Below are 17,175 nucleotides of genomic sequence, written 5' to 3'. Positions count from 1 at the left end.
ACAACGTCGCGTGGCGCAGTTCAGGCGTTGTCCTCTATTTTTTGCTTCCAAGGGTTGCTTAAAGTCATAGAGTCGGACAACGGCCCACAATTCACGTCAAATTAATTTGAAACATTCTGTGAACGCAATGGCATACAGCACCTAATTAGTGCACCGCTCCATCCACAATCCGACGGCGAAGCGGAACGTTTTGTCAGAACCTACAAGCAGCAGATGGCCTAACTTCGCACTGCACACACCAGTAATCAGGCACTGCAACTGTTTCTCGCCTGCTACCTTTCGCATCCACGAGATGGACCATCACCGGCGGAACTGCTTCACGGCCGCCCCCATCGGCCACTGCACGACCTGCTCCACTTTCTTCAGCATCCGGCGCCGAAGGAAGGCCGCAAGTATCGCATCGCGCCGCATGATATTGTGTTTTTCAGGGTTTTTAGAGGCAGCAGACGATGAGCGAGAGGCGAGATCCTTCGTCAGCTCGGTGCGTGCATGTATCTCATTTCAGGCCCAGACGGACTGCAGCGCCGACATCACAATCAGATTCACCACTGTCATGTGCACGGTGATCCTTCTGTATTTCTTCCCCAGATTCACGGATTCCGAGGAGAGCGCGGCCACAGAATCAGCCAGAGGGTGTCATCACAACACCGCTGGACTACACCATGGAGACCGTGCCTTCGCCTCTTCCGCTTCCTCTCGTAGCACCGACGGAGCTGGAGCCGCCCACGCCGCAGCATGTGACGCGTTCTACATCTTCGTATGGGTCTCAGGAGTCGGACGCTTACTCTTCTGGGCGTTTTCCGGGGACGTTTCCATCAGAGCGAAGGCCACATTGCCGGGTACGACCGGAAGTCTGACGTCCCCTGCAGCCACAGCTTTCGTTTTCTCAGAGCGTCCACACTCATGCCACCCCCGCCGTTGTCGTCTTGCCCATACGACGACGTTCCGTCGGTCCGGGGGTTGGGGGGGGGGTGGTGGATGGAGGAATGTTACGCCATAGAGTGAAGCCCCGGCACGACAGTCGGGAACGATAGAGATGAGATGGCTGTGAGAAGAGGTCAGCCAATCGAACGCTGTCAAGACCTCCCTCCAGGACGTCAACGCGACAGCGGCGGCCCCTATGTGAAGAGGACATAAGCGCCGTGAACGACTGGTGACGGGCGGTTCAACAGCAGCTTCAAGACTAGCGACTTGGTATAAGCGTCAATACTAGTTACTTCACTTGTACTTTATATGTAGTACAGACTTGGAACTGTTTATTCAGAAGAAAACTGCTTTTTTTATACATCGCCCCTTGCTTGCGACACATCTGTGTAATTGCGAAAGTTAAGTGTTGTCTCTTTCGTTTTTGTAATAAAACTCATTAATACGATTTGTTTGAATGTTTGTCTAGCGAACCTAGTAAGGAGGCTACAGTATACTTGCAATAAGCTGTGATGAAATCTTCTCGGATTATCAGCTAAGTCAAGCCATCGTTCTGCGGCAACGTTTCGACAAGTTTCCTACTCGTCAATACGAAACTTCCCGGAAACTGTGTGCCGGACCTATACTCAAACTCATGAACTTGGCCTTTCGCGAGCAAATTCTCTACCGAATGAGCTATCCGAGCACGACATACAATATGTTGTGACAGCTTCACTTCCGTCGACACCTCGTCTCCTTCACAGACGCTCTCCTGAGAAACTTGTCAGACTAGCTTTCTTGCAGGAAAGGATGGTTCGGAGAAGTGGCTTAGCCACAGACTGCACACTCCGTTGCAAAGTGAATGTTTCATTCCTGCTTGTCACTTCGCCTGAAGGTGACGAGTAGGAAACTAGTCCTAACGTTTCCGCAGAACGGTGCCTTGATTCGGGTGATAAGGCTTAATCATCTAAATTCGCCGAGAAAGCTTTCATTCCCATTTAATAATCAGCTGTTATATATTGTGCTGCATTTTCATTGTTTACGCAGTAGTTAGCTCTGCGTAGTTGTGTTGTCATTTGAAATTAGTTTAGTAGAGCCTGAAGGTTGATAGTAATGTGGGTGACCGTATCGGTTTGGAAATTAGGGAAATAAACAAGGCTCATTGGTTGCGTAGTATTTGCTGTACAGATAGGAAGATAGTGGAACGGGAGGAGAAGACTGGTGCCCTTCAGGCGGAACGAGATAAAGCCAAACAAAATCTGGAAGGGTTAAGGTTGGCTCGAAGCACTATGGGACTCAACTGCTGAGGTCATTAGTCCCCTAGAACCTAGAACAAGTTAAACCTAACTAACCTAAGGACATCACAAACATCCATGCCCGAGGCAGGATTCGAACCTGCAACCGTAGCGGTCTTGCGGTTCCAGACTGCAGCGCCTTTAACCGCACGGCCACTTCGGCCGGCAAGGGTTAAGGGGGGAGAAGGGAAAAGAGAGGTGGGAAGTGACAACAGGTTATAGAAGACATAGGAATAGGACTTTCTAACATAGTGCTATTATCAACGTGGAAAACACTTTTGATCTGTTGTCACAGCTGGAAACTGATGAGCCAAAAGTAGATGTAGCAATAGAGAGGACACAACAAGCTTTCAAAAAGTAAGAGGTCAGAAAAAGTTGTGAAGCAGAAGAAAGACTTGTTGTTAGGTAGTTCACATGATAGAGGTGTTGGCCAACTGTTGCAGGATGAACTAGGGTCAGGTTACCAGGTCACAAGTTGTTTTTTTTTTTTTTAACCTAGTGAAGAACTGGGTCAGGCGATAGAGGATGTAGGGTCACTTTGTAGAGACTTCACAAAAGAAGACACCGTGGTAATAGTGGGTATGGTGGGCAACAGCGTAAAGAGGAAACCTGATTATCCAGTTGAGGGTGGGCTAGTAAGGATAGCTTCAGCATCGAGACAAACAAGTGTTGGGCTTGTATCTGTTCTGAGACGCCATAACAGGCCTCATTCGAACTCTTCTGACAGGAGAGTCAATTTAGAAGTGGAACAGCTCTTATATCAGGTATGGGGTCTAACATCGGTGAAGTTCTATTGATTCTATCATCAGGTGGGAGTATACTAGGAATTGGCTTCACCTCAAGAGGAAAGGGAAGGGAAAACTGTCTGGGTTAATAGCAAATAACGTATGGGGGCGCCCTGTCACAAGTGGTAAAGTACCAGTGATTACAAGTGACAGAACAGCAGTTTTTTTTTAGGGTAGGGAGGACAGAAATTAAAGATGTCCAGAGACACGCTGAAAATAACATTTACATTGATCAACCAGAAAGAAAATTTTAATGTACACAATTCATACAGAGAGCCTCTGACTGAAACTAGAGTTATTCAAAAATAGATAGAAAAATAAAGTCCATCCAGCTGCAATTCAGCCAGCGCAGAAAATCAATTACCCTTATTGCAACAGAATATCCGAGGACTAAGAGGTAAGCTTCATGAGTTGCTTATTTTTGTGTTGAAGAATTAGAGTTGAGCAAGCCAGCTGATATAATCTGCCTCTCTGAAAATCAATCGACCACTGGTACAAATATGTTAACTGCTACAGAATTGAAGTTAGCCTCTTACTTCTGTAGATAAAATATGCAGAAATACATGTTCCACGCCCACGAGAATCATATTACTTTGGGTCTGGCACGAAAACTGGATCTAATCTAATCTAATCAATGGATTGTCGATATTTTACAGTCGCGGTTGCTTGTCTTAGTTTTTCAGTGTGATACTGTGTGTCCGTTTGTAAGGTTATTATGGACTGATTAAAGTTATCTTAATTGGCAGCCAATTGTAAAGTCACGAGGGTCGAGCTGATTTGTTTTTTGTCTAAGATACATAAACAAAGGTGGATTAGAATATACGGCATAGGCTGCTACTTCAGCCAGCCGTCCTTTCAAAAACGCGCGTTGCCATTTAAGCCGCCACGTTTACCAGAGCCGCCACCGCGGCACGAGGGCGCTGACACGAACGATTCCGCCACTGCCAGCATTCCCTTTTCAGAGCTCCAGCGGCGGTTCTACACTCCTGGAAATGGAAAAAAGAACACATTGACACCGGTGTGTCAGACCCACCATACCTGCTCCGGACACTGCGAGAGGGCTGTACAAGCAATGATCACACGCACGGCACAGCGGACACACCAGGAACCGCGGTGTTGGCCGTCGAATGGCGCTAGCTGCGCAGCATTTGTGCACCGCCGCCATCACTGTCAGCCAGTTTGCCGTGGCATACGGAGCTCCATCGCAGCACTGGTAGCATGCCGCGACAGCGTGGACGTGAACCGTATGTGCAGTTGACGGACTTTGAGCGAGGGCGTATAGTGGGCATGCGGGAGGCCGGCTGGACGTACCGCCGAATTGCTCAACACGTGGGGCGTGAGGTCTCCACAGTACATCGATGTTGTCGCCAGTGGTCGGCGGAAGGTGCACGTGCCCGTCGACCTGGGACCGGACCGCAGCGACGCACGGATGCACGCCAAGACCGTAGGATCCTACGCAGTGCCGTAGGGGACCGCACCGCCACTTCCCAGCAAATTAGGGACACTGTTGCTCCTGGGGTATCGGCGAGGACCATTCGCAAGCGTCTCCATAAAGCTGGGCTACGGTCCCGCACACCGTTAGGCCGTCTTCCGCTCACGCCCCAACATCGTGCAGCCCGCCTCCAGTGGTGTCGCGACAGGCGTGAATGGAGGGACGAATGGAGACGTGTCGTCTTCAGCGATGAGAATCGCTTCTGCCTTGGTGCAAATGATGGTCGTATGCGTGTTTGGCGCCGTGCAGGTGAGCGCCACAATCAGGATTGCATACGACCGAGGCACACAGGGCCAACACCCGGCATCATGGTGTGGGGAGCGATCTCCTACACTGGCCGTACACCACTGGTGATCGTCGAGGGGACACTGAATAGTGCACGGTACATCCAAACCGTCATCGAACCCATCGTTCTACCATTCCTAGACCGGCAAGGGAACTTGCTGTTCCAACAGGACAATGCACGTCCGCATGTATCCCGTGCCACCCAACGTGCTCTAGAAGGTGTAAGTCAACTACCCTGGCCAGCAAGATCTCCGGATCTGTCCCCAATTGAGCATGTTTGGGACTGGATGAAGCGTCGTCTCACGCGGTCTGCACGTCCAGCACGAACGCTGGTCCAACTGAGGCGCCAGGTGGAAATGGCATGGCAAGCCGTTCCACAGGACTACATCCAGCATCTCTACGATCGTCTCCATGGGAGAATAGCAGCCTGCATTGCTGCGAAAGGTGGATATACACTGTACTAGTGCCGACATTGTGCATGCTCTGTTGCCTGTGTCTATGTGCCTGTGGTTCTGTCAGTGTGATCATGTGATGTATCTGACCCCAGGAATGTGTCAATAAAGTTTCCCCTTCCTGGGACAATGAATTCACGGTGTTCTTATTTCAATTTCCAGGAGTGTATTTCAGTTCGAACATCTAGGTAGTGATGCCATTTTGAGTATTGGCCACTTGAATAACATTTACAGACTTTCATAGTGGCAAGGGCTCGACACCTTCTGAACAGACATTGTATTGAAGACTGACGGATTTAAAAATCTTTGATATCAGTATATTTTTCCACTTTCAGCGGTACTGTTAGCAACTGACGATGTCACTGCTACAAGAAAATGTTATGTATTATTTTTATTGTTTGATATTAGACGTAGAACAAATTAATATTTAAATTTTCTGTTCATTACCAGATTCTGTTCCTCGCTCCACTAAAGAACCACGCACTGTGCAAGGAAGCCATAACAGAATGAGTCTCCTGCTAAGTAAGACTTTTTATTTCTGTATCTAAGTGAAAACTGTTTATTTCTGTCCTCGGTATTTTTAATTAATGCAATTTAGTTTTGATCGTGCGCTTTGCTCTTACAAATTAGCAAATAATACTGCTCTAACAGGAGGAAAGCTTCGCTGATACGCTCTGTGAATCATCTTCTCAACTAGGTGTAAAGGATCAAGAGAGGAAATCATCCACTCGTTTTAAAATACTATATTTTCAAAAGTACTACATGTACAAGTACGACCGAAGCAAGAGTAGAACTGTAACTCACCGTTTGCGTTGTGCCCACCAGTTGGTGTTACGTGCAGTGCCATGGCAAAATGGCAACAAAGCGTCTTGGAATATCTGAGGTGTTACGTGTTGTAGCTTATATTCAGAAGCAGTTATGGAAAATAACCACCATTCCGACAGAGTATTGTGCATTGGTATCGACCATTTAGAGACTATGATTGTATACCGATCGATCATGTGTCCCGATACAACTGTGGAGAGCGCTATGGGAAGTTTCGTACTCAGTCCAAAAAACATCAACCACTCAATCCATGAACTTGGAATACCGCAGCAAACTGTGAGGAAGAATTCACAATGGCAGTTACATTTCAAACCATATCGTCTGCAGCTCATCCAACAATTAAAACAGGAAGATTATGGTCGATACCCTCAGTTTTCTCTCACAACCCAAAATTCACTTGAAGATTTCACCTCCAAGCAGGTATTTAGAGCCAAAGCAACATTCAGCTCATCTGGAAAGGGTAGTCACCACATCATGAGAGTCTGGCGTACTGAAAACCCTCATGAAATGTGAGAAGACTGTGACGGATATCTCTTAGACTGAAATATTGCAGTAGTGATTGTTTCCAAATCTGAATTGCTCTTCCAACGAGACACGGCACCCCCGCACTGGAGCATTGATATTCGTTGGTACCTAAATGGTGAACTTCCGCATCGCTGAATCGGCATAGTGGTAACGATAATGAGGCTTTGCTCCCTTGATCCTACAGGTCACCTGACCTAACGCCTTGTGACTTTCCTTTGGCGATACAGTAAGGACAATGTGTGCCGGAACCGCGCTGCTGCTACGCTCGTAGATTCGAATCCTCTCTCGGGCATGGATGTGTGTGATATCAAAATGGTTCAAATGGCTCTGAGCACTATGGGATTTAACTACTGAGGTCATCAGTCCCCCAGAACTTAGAACTACTTAAACCTTACTAACCTAAGGACATCACATACATCCATGCCCGAGGCAGGATTCGAACCTGCGACCGTAGTGATCGCGCGGCTCCAGACTGTAGCGCCTAGAACCGGTCGACCACCCCGGCCGGCTGTGTGATATCCTTAGGTTAGTTAGGTTTACGTAGTTCTAAGTCTAGGGGACTGATGACCACAGATGTTAAGTCCCATAGTGCTCAGAGCCATTTGAACCAAGGACAATGTGTTTACATTCCTCTACCGCCAAGAAAGCTGGAACAGAGAATGCACCAATAATGCTGTGATGTCCATAGGCCGTGTCTGCTACGTAAGGTATGAAACTAATTTAACTACCGCTTGGCATGTGTCGTATGACCAGAGAGGCAGTAATAGAACATTTACAGAGTGAAAATTGCAAAATCGGTGAGTTTATGATTCTACACATGTATCAGTCGTATTTGTACATGTAGTGCTTTAGAAGATACAGAGCTTTGAAAACGAATGTATCTGTTAAGGTAGCCCTGTACTTTCATGAAGCAATAATTTTAGAACCAATAATAGCTCGAACTTCAATTACTTTAGTACAACGAAAAACCACCCAAAGTTCCAAATTTCACTCTTTTATGCTCTCAGTGATTATTTTCAGGCCCGTTTCTCTTGACGGACATCCACAACTGTTATTCATAATCAATGATAAAATCTGCTTCAGTTATAAAAATTGTTTACTTTGAAAAAGGAAAGCACTAACCGGTTTCAGGGCATGTGTCCCATCTTCAGGTGGATATTAAAATGTGAGTCCAAGGGATTCATTTTAATCTTAGTTATGCAACCTTTGTGGATTCATATTTTAATATACACCTGGAAATGGGACATATATCCTAATAACTGGTAGAGGACTCTTTTTATAAATAAATGATTTTTACAACTGAAGCGGATTTTATTGAAAATGATAAGGACTTGAGGACATGTGCTACTCTGAGATGAAGAGGCTGCCTGGCACAGGAGGAGAATTCGTAGCGGGCCACATCAAACCAGGCAGTAGACCATTGACTACAATAATATTTAGTTTCCAGGTCATTGTTAACACTTAACTTAGTAATGCCTTTAAGGAAGGAACACAGCACCTTCCAGAATGAGATTTTCACTCTGTAGCGGAGTGTGCGCTGATATGAATCTTCCTGGCAGATTAAAACCGTGTGCCGGACCGAAACTCGAACTCGGGAATTGGCGGAAGTAAAGCTGTGAGGAAGAGGCGCGAGTCGTGCTTGGGTAGCACAGACAGTAGAGCACTTGCCATCAAAGGTCTCGAGTTTGAGTCTCGGTCCAGCACACAGTTTTAATCCGCCAGGAAGAAACAAAGCACTTTCATGGCATCATTTCGTTACGAGCAGCTCACGAAAATAGCATCGTACGCTCGTCTTCAATTGGAGCCTTTAGATGTGACATCACAGTAGCTTTAAACACTGGCGGCTTCTGTGTAAGAGCACGTGAACACCCAAACTTTTGACACCTTGCGGGTTTGTTACTTATTTTCCTTCGAATGCTGTTATAGGTTACATGGATGCGGTAATCTGAAATACACGGCACTAAATCTATCGTGCCATGTATCCCTACTCGTCTAGATTCTGTGAAATTTGGCATCAGGTTCACAATTACATCTTCAGTGGTACACGTTTAAAGAGCTTTCGCGTTTGCGCGACCAGCGTGACATAATCGCCTAATGGGTCAAATCCATACGATCTGACAAACAACGTGCACGGTTTACTGCGTGCCAGCTATCTCCTACCACGCAACTACAAATTTACGTCAGTGTCACCAGGCAGTGGCATCTTGCAGCAGACTTTTATCCCAGTTCGCTTGGCGCAAATCGCGATAAACAGTAGCACACTCTTCAGATATGCCAATTCACTCTCTACGTAATGAAATTAGATCGGACGTCAGTATATGTTATAGTTATACTGACAGAAAAACCTAGTTGTGGGTTTGTGAATGAGTTGCAGTATATTAAGTTTTGTATTTTAACATAAGGTAATGCATTTGAGGCAGTGAGAACCACAAAGGCCTAATACACATCACCGACAATTGTGAGACTGCAGCATTTATTCATGTTTCTGACATCTACTGACCTTGTGGTGATTCACTTTTATTTGTGCTGTAGGCCCACACTATTTGTATGAACATTCACGAAAATCTGTATCAATCGTTTCTCTTATATTCACTGAAATGTGGGATTGACGACGACATGCTTTTGACCTTTAATGGTTCTCAGCGACTCGTTTGTATTCTAGTCAAGTGACCATGATGATAGGCATTAGCACTTGAATTTAATCATGCTTACTGTGCAGGAATCGGCTTTTGTGTCTTATGTCAACATTAACTCTGTTGAGTATGCTTTTATGTCCTAACAGAAAAAAATTACCAAGAAAAAATTAGCCCCGTGGGAATTACGGCTTCCCAGACGAGATCCATTGATTTAAAACGTGTCTAAATCAAATAGGCGTCAGTATAAGCGGACATTTAACAGGGAATTCTACAGTAGCTTAAGCTGTGTTGGTGGAACGTAAGAATGTCTGATTTTCAGGCTTAATTCGTGGACTAATACACCACTGGACATTAAAATTGCTACACCAAGAAGAAATGCAGATGATAAACAGATATTCATTGGATAAATATATTATACTAGAACTGACATGTGATTAGATTTTCACGCAATGTGGGTGCATATATACTGAGAGATCAATACCCAGAACATCCACCTCTGACCGTTAGACTCAATGCCCAGGCCTTGATACGCCTGGGCATTGAGTCCAACGGCGCTTGGATGGCGTGTACAGGTACAGCTGCACATGCAGCTTCAACACGATAGCACAGTTCATCAAGAGTAGTGACTGGCGTATTGTGACGAGCCAGTTGCTCGGCCACCATTGACCAGACGTTTCCAATTGGTGAGAGATCTGGAGAATGTGCTGGCCAGGGTAGCAGTTGAACATTTTCTGTATCCAGAAAGGCCCGTAAAGGACCTGCAACATGCGGTCGTGCAGTATCCTGCTGAAATGTAGGGTTTCGCAGGGATCGAATGAAGGGTAGAGGCACGGGTCATAACACATCTGAAATGTAACGTCCACTGTTCAAAGTGCCGCCAGTGCGAACAAGAGGAGACCGAGACGTGTAACCAATGGCACCCCATACCATCACGCCGGGTGATACGCCATTATGACGACGACAAATACACGCTTCCAGTGTGCGTTCACCGCGATGTCGCCAAACACAGGCGCTCCTGTCTGTGATGCAGCGTCAAGGGTAACCACAGCCATGGTCTCCGAGCTGATAGTCCATGCTGCTGCAAACGTCGTCGAACTGTTCGTGCAGATGGTTGTTGTCTTGCAAACGTCCCCATGTGTGGACTCAGGGATCGAGACGAGGCTGCGCGATCCGTTACAGCCCCTCGGATAAGATGCCTGTCATCTCGACAGCTAGTGATACGAGGCCGTTGGGATCCAGCACGGCGTTCCGTACTACCCTCCTGAAGCCACCGATTCCATATTCTGCTAACAGTCATCTCGACCTACACGAGCAGCAGTGTCGCCATACGATAAACCGCAATCGCGATAGGCTACAATCCGACCTTTATCAAAGTTGGAAACGTGACGGTAAGCATTTCTCCTCCTTACACGAGGCATTACAAGAACGTTTCACCAGGCAATGCTGGGCAACTGCTGTTTGTGTATGAGAAATCGGTTGGAAACTTTCCTCATGTCAGCACGTTGTAGGTGTCGCTACCGGCGCCAACCTTGTATGAATGCACTGAAATGCTAATCATTTACATGTCACAGCATCTTCTTCCTGTCGGTTAAATTTCGCGTCTGTAGCACGTCATCTTCGTGGTGTAGCAATTTTAATGGCCAGTAGTGTACATGTGTTACAGATAAGATAGATTTGTTCGTAAAAATGTAAATGTAAATGTCGTGTGACTAGGGCCTCCCGTCGGGTAGACCGTTTACCTGGTGCAAGTCTTTATATTTGACGCCACTTCGGCGATTTGTGCGTCGATGGGTATGAAATGATGATGATTAGGACAACACCGGAGTGGAGAAAATCTCCGACCCAGACTGGAATCGAACCCGGGCCATTAGGACTGACATTCTGTGGCGCTGACCACATTTTTTCTTTTTTGTTCGTTAGGGTTTGTTGTATTTCGAGGTAGCGCATGTCACATGACATACGTTGAAGTTCGTTGTTGATCTTTTCACTCAGTTTTTTTTATTTTTTTATTTTTTTTTTTATTACAGAGGCCAGCCAGCTCTCTGACCGAACATGCTGAGCTACCGTGCCGGCAACCACTCAGCTACCGGGGGCGGACGTCCAAAAAACTCCCATTTACCCAAAAAATTTTAATGGAGAATATCGAAAGCTCACACATTATTTCGTTCCTGCCCTAAACTGTACTTAATCATCAACAGAACAACAAAATTCTACATAAACAATTGTTTCCTTTATTACACAAGTTATGCATATTATTTGGAAATTGGAAATTTATGGTAAGATCTTATGGGACCAAACTGCTAGCCTTACGCACTACTTAATCTAACTTAAACTAACTTACGCTAAGGGCAACAAGCACACTCCCATGCCCGAGGGAGGACTCGAACCTCCGCAGGGGGGAGCCGCCCGGACCATGACAAGACGCCTCAAGCCGGTAGTTGTGGATGAGCCGTTCCAGGTGCTTCAGTCTGGGACCGCGCGACCGCTATGATCGGAGGTTCAAATCCTGGCTCGGGCATGGATATGTGTGATGCCCTTAGGTTTAAGTAGTTCTAAGTTCTAGGGGACTTAAGTTCCATACAGCTCAGAGCCATTTGAACCGAGATGCTTCAGACCGCGCTGCTAACATGCGTAGCTATGCATATTATTATTATTATTATTATTATTATTGTTATTGGCAGTGGCTGCAGTTGTATAAACTTGTTGATAAGCATAACTGATACGCAGAAGATGATATTAATTTCACGCTCTGAAACGTATCTGAACCTAAAAATTTGTGAACACCAAAAATGTATACTCACGAGCCGCCATGGCGTCATACGTTCAGTATCGCGGCGTTATTTTTGCGTTGCGATGACTTGTGCCGTCAGCGGTACCCTCTACCGCGACGCCGTATGCTGGCTGCACGGGGGTGACTTTACGTCTGCGGGCCTCACCTGTTGGGGGAGCGCGGGCAGCGCTATCGGCATTAGAATTGTAAATCGGCGGCTTCGGAAATGAGCGAGCACTCAGGCCGGCGCAGGCGCCGGCGCCGCGGGGGCAGCGCCAGCTTATTCGTCTGCCGTGTCGTTACTTGGAGGGCGACACTCGGCGCCAAATGCATGCACCCTCCTCCCTGGAGCACCTGCTATCCGATAGCCGTCACTGCGGTGGCTCTCCGCCTTTATTTGCAGGATAGGCTTCGAGTACATGAGAGCTTTTTACGCAGCTTCCAGCGCCCTCCACGACCACTCGTTTCGCAGTCGCTCTTTAGCAAATGCCGGCGTGCGTTCTCGCCAGAATGACTCTCTCACAAGCGAGGGAATGAGGCTCTCTTTTGCGGGTATCCAGAGCGATAGACGATAGGGCTGATGTACGAGGACTGGCAGCAGGTACCAGGATCCCTCGCCTGTGATGTGCGACATGTTTACGTTAGCATACCAACACTATACTCATGACGCTAGCGACTTTTGCGAAACACCAATATTCGTGTGCTGCGAGTTGCGGCTGGCAGAGGAACTTAATCGTATTTCCTACCCAGGAGCTGTGACATATTCGTAATAAGGTTTCACAGCGATCCAGGAAATTTTTGTTTTGTTATATGTCCGGCCATGGATCACAAAAATTTTATTTAGCAGGTAAATAATTTCAGTCAGCTACGAGATTCTTCAGACCTTAGTGAATACATTACATTACATAATTCGTGTCATTGCGTATACTATCTATACATAATTCGTGTCCTTACCTATACCATCTATATACGCAGTGATACCAATTTAATAATGTACTGGATTCACTGCTCACAGTAGTCCGAAATTAATTATTCAAAGTGACAGTCACAATAAGGTTCAAATGGCTCCGAGCACTGTGAGACTTAACATCTATGGTCATGAGTCCCCTAGAACTTAGAACTACTTAATCCTAACCAACCTAAGGACATCACACAACACCCAGTCATCACGACGCAGAGAAAATCCTTGACCCCGCCGGCAATCGAACCCGGGAACCCGAGCGTGGGAAGTGATAACGCTACCGCACGACCACGAGCTGCGGACTGGCGGTTACAATCGCATTATTTATTTTGCTGCCAACCGGGTTCAACCCGCGATGCGGTCATCTTCAGGGCCCGATGACGACTCCAGCGAGCGATCAAATGGTGTAAATTGCCCTGAAGATGACCCCATCGCGGGTTGAAACCGGTTGGCGGCAAAATTAATAATGCGACTGTGACTGTCATTTGAATAATTGATTATAAGTAAACTAATCGCTGTTATCTCCACACAACTATGTTGTCTAAAGAAATACCGAAATTATTTACCTGGTTAATAAAATGATCCATGATTGGGTTTATAGCAAACAATTACTCTATAATTTTTAATGTTTTTTTAATCGTGTCACTTTGAAATTGATATGAACTGCCAACGTAAATACTTGCACCCTCAAGCTTTTTGTGTGAAATCTCGAGCATTAGAAAGAGATGAAACGCTTTTAGTTTCCATGAAAGAGACAGGCACATAATATGTAGCTATCACCATAGAGTTCTTTGCATACTTGTTATTGTAGTCAGCACAGCCGATTCCAGGTAAAAGACATATACAGGGTGGTCCATTGATAGTGACCGGGCCAAATATCTCACGAAATAAGCATCAAATCAAAAAACTATAAAGAACGAAACTCGTCTAGCTTGAAGGGGGAAACCAGATGATGCTATGGCTGTCCCGCTAGATGGCGCTGCCATAGGTCAAAAGGATATCAACTGCGTTTTTCTAAAATAGGAACCCCCATTTTTATTACATATCCTTGTAGAACCTAAAGAAATATGAATGTTTTAGTTGGACCACTTTCTTCGCTTTGTGATAGACGGCGCTGTAATAGTCACAAATGTATAAACACGTGGTATGACGTAACATTCCGCCAGTGCGGACGACATTTGCTTCGTGATACGTTACCCGTGTTAAAATGGATCGTTTACCAATTGCGGAAAAGGTCGATATCGTGTTGATGTATGGCTATTGTGATCAAAATGCCCAACGGGCGTGTGCTATGTATGCTGCTCGATATCCTGGACGACATCATCCAAGTGTCCGGACCGTTCGCCGGATAGTTACGTTATGCAGCAAATGATGATGCCCAAGTAGGTGTTTTAGCTGCTTTCGCGGCTAATCCGCACATCAGTAGCAAACAAATTGCATGAGAATCGGGAATCTCAAAAACATCGGTGCTGAGAATGCTACATCAACATCGATTGCACCCGTACCACATTTCTATGCACTAGGAATTGCATGGCGACGACTTTGAACGTCGTGTGCAGTCCTGCCACTGGGCACAAGAGAAATTACGGGACGATGAGAAATTTTTGCACGCGTTCTGTTTAGCGACGAAGCGTCATTCACCAACAGCGGTAACGTAAATCGGCATAATATGCACTATTGGGCAACGGAAAATCCACGATGGCTGCGACAAGTGGAACATCAGCGACCTTGGTGGGTTAATGTATGGTGCGGCATTAAGGGAGAAAGGATAATTGGCCCCCATTTTATCGATGGCAATCTAAATGGTGCAATGTATGTTGATTTCCTACGTAATGTTCTACCGATGTTACTACAAGATGTTTCACTGCATGACTCAATGGCGATGTACTTCCAACATGATGGGCACTTCAGGCACATAGCTCGCGTGCGGTTGAAGCGGTATTGAATAGCATATTTCATGACTGGTGGATTGGTCGTCGAAGCACCATACCATGGCCCGTGCGTTCACCGGATCTGACGTCCCCGGATTTCTTTCTGTGGCGAAAGTTGAAGGATATTTGCTATCGTGATCCACCGACAACGCCTGACAATATGCGTCAGCGCATTGTCAATGCATGTGCGAACATTACTGAAGGCGAACTACTCGCTGTTGAGAGGAATGTCGTTACACGTATTGCCAAATGCATTGAGGCTGTCGGACATCGTTTTGTGCATTTATTGCATTAATGTGGTATTTACAGGTAATCACGGTGCAACAGCATGCGTTCTCAGAAATGATAAGTTCACAAAGGTACATGTATCACATTGGAACAACCGAGCCATTGTGAGCCATATGTTTGTGACTATTGCAGCGCCTTCTATCACAAAGTGAAAAAAGTGGTCCAACTAAAACATTCATATTTCTTTACGTACTACACGAATATGTAATAAAAATGGAGGTTCCTATTTAAAGAAACGCAGTTGATATCCGTTTGACCTATGGCAGCGCCATCTAGCGGGCCAACCATAGCGCCATCTGGTTTCCCCCTTCAAGCTAGACAAGTTTCGTTCTTTGTAGTTTTTTCGTTTGACGCTTATTTCGCGAGATATTTGGCCCGGTCACGATCAATGGACTACCCTGTACATTTTTAAATTTTATTAATCGGCGACTCAGAAAGTGAATAAACTATTGGACTATATATCTAGGAAACTTACAAACAATTCTCAGTGTCGCTTAGCTTAAGTTTCATTTTTTCCCAGTGAAAGACTTCAAATGATTAGTTTCTGATATGCACCTATTATTCATGATTGAATGAATGATCCTATGACACTATCGGGTAAGAAGTACTTACTGCTGTTGTTCGGGCGCCTGTTGCAAGTCACCACTTCGACGACTTACGCGTCTTTGCGAAGAGAATCAGGTGAAATGATTAGAACAACACATACATCCCGAGCGAAGAAAATCTCTGATCTAGCCGGTAATCAAACCCGGGCCCCTGTGATCTAGAGTCCCCCATCGCTGCGGACCTAATTTAAAAATATTGGTTAATTTAGACGCAATACACAACCTATTTAATGTTACTAAGCGAATGCTGTTTCAGTATTTCATTACTAAGAATAGAAGGTAAATAATTTTCTAACGACACTGTTTAAAGGGATAGTCCTTTCTGAAAATTTTAGAAAATCTATTACTTTCGGCTTTAGATATGTGGCGTCAGCCTTCTAGGATTACACGTTCCCAAACAACGATAACATTTTTATGGCTGAAAATGCGCCATGTCACGAGGCAATACTTGTTAGCGATTGGTCTGACGAACATTCTTGACCATTCGAGTGAATAATTTGGTCACCCAGATTGCTCGACATGAGTCGCATCGAACATTTATGGGACATAATCGAGAGCTCTGTTCGTGCACGAAATCATGCACAGGTAACACTTTCGCAGTTATGGGCGGTTGTAGAGGCAGCGTGGCGTAATATTTCTGCAGGGGTCCCCCACCGACTTGTCCACGCCACGTCGAGATTCTGCAATACGCCGAACAGAAGGAGGTCCGACATCATATTAGGAGTTATATCTCTTTGTATTGTAGCTATAAACCCATTCATGGATCACAAAAGTTTTATTGACCAGGTAATTAATTTCAGTCTGCTATGAGCATATTCAGACCCGAGTGAATCCAGTACATTATATAATTCGTGTCACTGCATATATAGATGGTATAGGCAACGACACGAATTTTGCATAGATTGTATACGCAATGACACGAATTATGTGGATTGTATTCAAATTTAAAACTGTGGCAATCGTGAAAATCTTTTCAGTATTGTAGTGAATAATATATGTGTTAAAGTAAAACTCTGCTATCAATCAGTAAAATGAAATAAAGAAGTAAAAAAACTAGTTACTATACAAAAACATTCTGAAATAGAAGTTATTGGCAGTTAACACAGATTTCCATTTTAAAGACAAAGGAAATTGATGATATGTTAAAGAAACTCACTTCTTTTGCAAATGCACATGTTCCATTGTAGAACATCTTCTTCCGTTTGAAAGTACAGGATGGTGTGTGACGGACTTAACTGTCCGCACGTCAAGTAATTAGTTTTAAAAATATACACCATTTAACTCACCATAAAACTCTGTTAATGAAGAATTAAAAATGCTTTACAATTTACGAACGCTGCACAAACACAACCTCACGTCTTGCAAGGTCGAAAACAGTATAAAATGCCGGAAACTGCTTGTGAAGGCTTTCTAGGCGAAAAC

The sequence above is a fragment of the Schistocerca americana genome, chromosome 4 (assembly GCF_021461395.2).
Source record: "Schistocerca americana isolate TAMUIC-IGC-003095 chromosome 4, iqSchAmer2.1, whole genome shotgun sequence".
Lineage (NCBI taxonomy): Eukaryota > Metazoa > Arthropoda > Insecta > Orthoptera > Acrididae > Schistocerca > Schistocerca americana.
Note: the sequence above shows the minus strand (reverse complement) of the source record.